This window comes from Peromyscus maniculatus, chromosome 4 (assembly GCF_049852395.1).
Source record: "Peromyscus maniculatus bairdii isolate BWxNUB_F1_BW_parent chromosome 4, HU_Pman_BW_mat_3.1, whole genome shotgun sequence".
Lineage (NCBI taxonomy): Eukaryota > Metazoa > Chordata > Mammalia > Rodentia > Cricetidae > Peromyscus > Peromyscus maniculatus.
In genome coordinates, this window is record NC_134855.1 from 83,880,832 (window position 1) to 83,886,831 (window position 6,000).

The following is a 6,000-nucleotide window of genomic DNA, read 5'->3' on the forward strand; positions in this document are numbered from 1 at the left end:
AACAGAGGGGAGTTGATCTGGGAGAGAGAGATGATGGGGGCGGAGTGGAGGGCGGGGAAACAAGGTGGGGATGTAGTGTGTGAGAAAAGAATCATATATATATATACACAAATATATACATGTACATATATATATAGAGAAAGAGATGATAGAGAGAAGGAAAGGAGGGAGAGAGAGAAGGAGGGGGAGAGAAATAGATGGAGAGAAAGAGAGAGGGAGAGGGAGAGAGAGCAAGCGTGAGAGAGAACCTCCTTCTTTGAACTTGGACAAAATATACCCACCCATTAAAGGTTCCAGTTTGTAAGAATGTAATGATTTTTTTTTTGGTTGATCATATTCTTCCTCTCTCCCAAGACCTTCCAGATCCTCTCCCTCACCCACCCAACCAACTTTAAGTTCTTTCTCAAAAACAAACAAAAGAGACGGTGAACTGAAAACTCTGTTGAGAAGGTTCCCTTCTCAATGACAGCTGCTGAGAAGAGTGACATCTTGGATTGAGTTACCAGTGTTCACAGGGTATGATAGCTATCACAAAAGGGGACAAGGATACCTCTCAAGCTTGGAGCAGAACTTGACAATATTATCTACAGTATAGAGGTTTCTCGGGAATGAAAGATGTGAGAATAGGAAGGCCATAGTGACTTCAGTCAAGATTCAAAAAGTTCACTGAGACCAGACAACTTCTAGCAGTGTTTCCTGCAAGAATGCCCTGAGAAGCCATTGAATGAAGCAGGGAGGGTCAAGCCTAATTTGCAATAGAGACTCCAGCAACATTCTTTTAAAAAAATTTTCAAATTTACTATAAAAATACAATAAATAAAAACATCACACACAAATTAACTAGACTCAAAGTCTATACTTAATGAACTTATATACAGTTAGAATTAGTATTCAGAACAGAAGCTGTGATGGGTCACCTTAAATTTTACATTTTTTTGTATCATATACTTTATTTGTGTTTTTTTCCATCACCAAAAAGAAAAAAAATCCATGACAGAATTAGAACTAGAAAAACGATTAGCATTATAGCCTCAGTTGATTAGATCGGAATTGCCCAGGTGTGATTTAATACTACTGTTTTTAAAAAACAGTAGTTGATACAAGTTACAAAAGAGGATAGAAAGGTAAATTGCTTTTCTCATCCCACCCCGCATTTTGTGTGTAGGTCAAAGGTGTTTTCCTGTTTTGGGCACAATGCTATGTTTCAGGACAGCTGCAAGCAGCAGCAGCAGCAGCGACTTCCTCCCAGTTGGGTCACGCTCTCTCATTCACTAGAATTTCAGACATTGCCTTCTCAGCTCATCTTGCACTGGTGCAACCTTCCTCCCATCTCTGTTACTCATGGACCAATAAAGATGGAAGGTGACTGCACACACATCTAAAAGGTGGGAAGAAATTGCAGTGGTCTTAAACTTTTTTTCATTTTTCTAATTTTGCTATCAATATCTCTGATGTTTTTTTTTTTAATATTTATTGACTTATTTATTTATTTTTGGTTTTTCAAGACAGGGTTTCTCTGTGTAGCTTTGCACCTTCCCTGGAACTCACTTTGTAGACCAGGCTGGCCTTGAACTCACAGAGATTCGCCTGCATCTGCCTCCTGAGTGCTAGGATTAAAGGCATGCACCACCACCTCCTGGCATCTCTGTTGGTTTATACCATGAACTTGACTGTATTTTCAATCACTTAAGATAGAAGACCCTGAACATGTCTCTGAGGTATTATCTAGATTAGGTTAGTTAAATTGGGATGTCCCAGTTTAACTGTGAGCCACATTATCAAATAGGATGGGTTCTGGGACTGAATATAAAGGAGAAAATTAGATGAGTGTGGACATTCATCACTCTCTTCTTTCTATCTGTGGACACAATGTAACCAGCAGCCCAGAGCTCCTGTTACCATGTCTTCTCCATCATGAGGGACTGTAATCTTGAATCATGAACCCCAAATACTCCCTTTTTTTCTTTAAGTTGCTTTTGTCAGAGTATGAGACATGTAACTAATATAGTGTCTAAAATTGACTATCTCACCAAGAAAATTATTTTCCTTCACTTTCCATTCCACAGATAAGGGACCAGGGACAGAACATTTGCTACTACTCTAAGTGATATGTCTAGCAAATGATAAAGGAGGCTAGATGCAAATTCAATTCCATCTGTCACAAAGGACTGCATTTGAACATTGTTCTAAACTATCTCCTATTCCATAATTGAGACTGCTGGAATTTGTATAGAATTGGCATTCCTGTAGCAGCTGGGAAAAAGCTTCTTCTTCCCACCCCAAAACACATTGTGATTATTGAAAAAGGGAGTGACTGAAAAGAAGTCAATGTTCTCAGGTACTAAGCCTTCCTTCTGTGTGACTTGTTTACTGAATGAACTGGGTAAGGTATACTATAATCACAAAGCCTTTTAATTATCCTCACATCTACATTCTAATTTCCATACTCTATGGATTGCATGCCACTTTGTATTATTTCTGCATTACCACACAGAAAATTTTCAGAAATTAGTGGCTTAAAACTACACAAATGAAGGTTGTCAGATACCTTAGTTGATAAAGTACTTACCTTAAATGCAAGAAGACCAGGGTTTCAGTCTCCAGGATCCACATAACAAAGTCAAGTGTTGTGGTATGTTCTGGAGAGACAGAGACAGGAAAGCCCCGGGAGCCTCTGGCCAGATAGCTTCTGTGAAGTTCAAGGCCTATGGATGACCCTATCTTAAAACAATTTCAAAGGTGCCTGCAGACAGACTTCCAAGGTTGTCCTCTAACCTCATACACAGGTGCTCACAGGTGTAAAAGAGCATGAAGACCTAAGGAACACACACACACACACACACACACACACACACACACACACACACACACACACACACACACATCAAACATTGTTTTATGCTGGTTTGAAAGTTAGGAATCGGTGAATAGTAAAAATAGTGGCTTCTGGCTCCAGGACTCTCATGATGTTGCATCAGCATTTCAGGCAAGGCTATAGCTACCTGGGGACTTGACTGTGGTCATAAACTCACTTCCAACATTGGAGACTAACATGTCTGTAGGTAAATGTCCCACTTCCTCATAGAAAGGACCTATGGAGATGCTGACTATCCTCAAGGCACTGCACCTGCCTTTACTAGAGTGAATGACATGAGAAAGGAGGCAAAAGTCTAGGTGAGTTGTTTTAAACTCTACCCCTTGAAGGGAATGTCATCAAAGAATTTGTGGACACATGTAAAACCACAACATGCTGATTCTTTGGAGAAAAACTCAGGAAAAGGGGCTTGGAGAGATGACATAGCAGTGAAGATGAGTACCACTTTTGTAGAAGGTCTGAGTTCAATCACCAGCACTCACATTGGGCCCTTAGCAACCACCTGAAACTCCAGCTACAGAAGGAACCCAAGCCCCAAGCTTCCTCTGGTATCAGCACTCATGACCACATATACACTTACACACAATCCAAAGTAATAAAATGAGCCTTAAAAAGCAGGCAGTTTTTAAAAATCATTTTCAGGCACTATAATTGCCCAGGTTAGTCTTACAAAAGTGGCTAATCACATTTATGCTTTTCATTTTCTTCAGCTTGGGCTTATTCATTAAAAATATGAGAAGAAACCTGTTTGGTTATACTTTATATCTTCATATTTCTTGTCAGTCTTTTGTTACTGTTGTGAGCCCCTTTACAGTCAGACATTGGTGGAGTGGGGCACGGAGATTTAGAATGCATGCTCTGGTTGTCTTGATATCTCTGTTCTTTCATGTCAAAGCTGATGGGTTTTCTTATTGTGAGGTCTTCCAGGTTCTTTCTTGTAAGATACTTTCCAACTTAAGACTAAACTATACAACATAACCTTTGCGAAGTGGTCACTTGCTCCTTGACTTCTGCCTCCCCTTCTTCTACCACTAAACCACTTTGGCCACACCCAACCTTTTGAGTGCTCCTCTTTAGTTAGCTTCAGATGAGAGGGAAATGTCCCTTTCCTCCAAGATTGGTGGTAAAGGTTGAAAAGTAACCATATTTACATCAAGTACAACAGAAAAAAAAAATGTTCCAAGAAGTTTTTCCTTTTCTGTTTTTATCCTAAACTTTCAACCTCAAAGTGATTGATGATCTAGAGGCTAAAACTTTAATATTGCCACCTTTAGTTCTCTCAATAATGAGGCTTGATTCCTATCATATTGTCTAACTGCTGAGGTCTTTAAAGAACTCAAACACAACATACCTAAGATCCTGCTACATCTTAATAAAGTAATTGTAGTGGTTTGAATAAGAATGTCACCCATAGATAGATATTTGAATAACTAGTCTCCATCCAGTTGGTGGCACTGTTTGAGAAAGTTTGGGTGCTTTTTGGAGGAAATAAGTAACTGGAGGTGAGCTTTGAGAGTTCATAGCCTGTACCAACTTCCGGTTCACTTTTCTGCCTTGTGTTTAGGGTTGGAGATAATATTTCAGCTTTCTGTTTCTGCCCCATGCCTGATGCTTGCTGCTCTATGCCCCTGTCACAATAGACACTTATTTTTCTGGAACTGTAAGCTAAAATCAACTCATTCTTCTATAAGTTGCTTTGGATCATGGTATTTTTCTCTAGCAACAGAAACAAACTAATATAAAAATTGGTACCAAGAGTGGTGTGTTTCTGCAAAGAACCTGATGATGTTGACTTTTAGAGGGATATGGAAGTCTTTGGGACTTTAGATTAGAAAAGCAGTTGAATGTTATAAGCAGACCTTAATGGGATTTTTTCTTAGAAGCCGAGAAGGTAGTATTGACTGAAAATAATGCAGACTGTGGAGGTATGCCAAAGAGCTTTCAGAAGGGAACAGTATTAGCAACTGGGCAAGACACCATTCCTATGATATTTTGTCAGAGAATGTGGCTGTCTTCTGCCCATGCCCAAAGAACTTCTCTGAAAATTAATTAAAAGTAATGAACTTATTTCTTCAAAAGAGGGAATTTCAAAACAGCATCAAATGGAATCTGTGGCATTGTTAGTACTGACTTTCCTTGTGTAGTTCTACAATTAAAAGAAGAAAAAAAAGAAGGGCAGAAAGTATTGTGAAATGCACAGTTTGAAAAGAAAAGGATCACTAGGAATCTTAATGGTACAGCCAGGGCATGTGCTTAAAGAGACACTGTAATATGCATTAGGATAATAGATATAGTGCACTGATTGCAAGACAACATCCAGCTAAGCTTCCAGCTTGGGAAAGAGATTTTGAAGGGTTTTATGTCCTTAGAAAACAATAATAAAATGTGCTGCTTTGAATATGATTCAAGGGGGCCAGAGTCTATTCCAAGCTGGCAGACAAATTTAGCAGTATCATCTGCATACTATTGGCTTTTCAATACAAGATGAGAAGGTCATGGATTCTTCTCCATAGTTTCAGAAAGCTGCTGGGGTTAGGTACTGTGTAACCAGGGACTGTCTGTAAAGACCCTGAAAGGGCAGTAGCCCCAGAGAGTCTATTGCATGAAATTGTGAAAACAAAGCTTCAGTTGCCGTGGAGACCCCAAGATGTTGGAAATACTAAAGCTATGAGATATCTTATAAGGAGAGCTACATATGTGGAGTAAACCAGCCCAACACAGAGATGCATATCATAGCAGAAGTGGAAGGGTGGAGCCATAAAAGCCCTTTGGTATTAAAGCTTCAGATACTTGACTTGGTGCTCCAAGATTTGGTGTTTGACTTGCTTGCTTTTGGTCTTGTGTTGGCCCAGCATTTCCTCAATGTACTCCCTCCTCCCCATTTTACCTTTTTGAAATGATAATGTATAAACTATGCCATATTATGTTAAATTATATGAAATTTACTTTTGTTATTTTACTGAGTGTTACAGTTTAGAGGTTGCCATAAGTATCAGAAGACAGTGAAGCAGTGTTGAAATTGTAAAATATTGGAGAGGCTTTTAAGATCAAACTAAATGCACTTTGCATTGTGATGACTATGAGCCTTTGGGAGTCAGGGGATGGAATGAGATAGAATGAGGAAT